At 50.3% G+C, this 308-nt stretch overlaps 1 protein-coding gene across 1 annotated transcript in view; it reads left to right on the top strand.

Moving 5' to 3' along the window:
* The window catches only part of ralgapa2 (Ral GTPase activating protein catalytic subunit alpha 2), a 105,956-nt gene that overhangs the window by 56,672 nt on the left and 48,976 nt on the right, over positions 1–308 (top strand). The window lies entirely within an intron of this gene.

The following is a 308-nucleotide window of genomic DNA, read 5'->3' as shown; positions in this document are numbered from 1 at the left end:
TAGACATATGTTTTAATGTCTCGTATGTCATGATCACTCTGTATACAGGTGTGTTTGCGTTGGTGTGCACGCGTGGCTGGGCTTCGCGTGTCTGCGGTGGGAGCGGAGCTGGAGGATAAAGTCTTAATTAAATCAAACAGTGTAAACCTGTACAATGACTCTAATCAACTGCCCCAGTGCGCCTTATCTGCCCTGCCAACGGATGCTCTGCCATCTGTTATACAGAGCCATACACTCGCACATCACAGGAGAAATGGATTAGTGGGAGTGAAGACCCTCTCTGTTCTTCCTCCCCCCCCCATCCCCCC

Source organism: Cynoglossus semilaevis, chromosome 1, assembly GCF_000523025.1.
Source record: "Cynoglossus semilaevis isolate Cse_v1.0 chromosome 1, Cse_v1.0, whole genome shotgun sequence".
Classification (NCBI taxonomy): Eukaryota; Metazoa; Chordata; class Actinopteri; order Pleuronectiformes; family Cynoglossidae; genus Cynoglossus; species Cynoglossus semilaevis.
The sequence above is the reverse complement of the archived record's forward strand: the minus strand, read 5'-3'. Positions and strand labels throughout refer to the sequence as shown.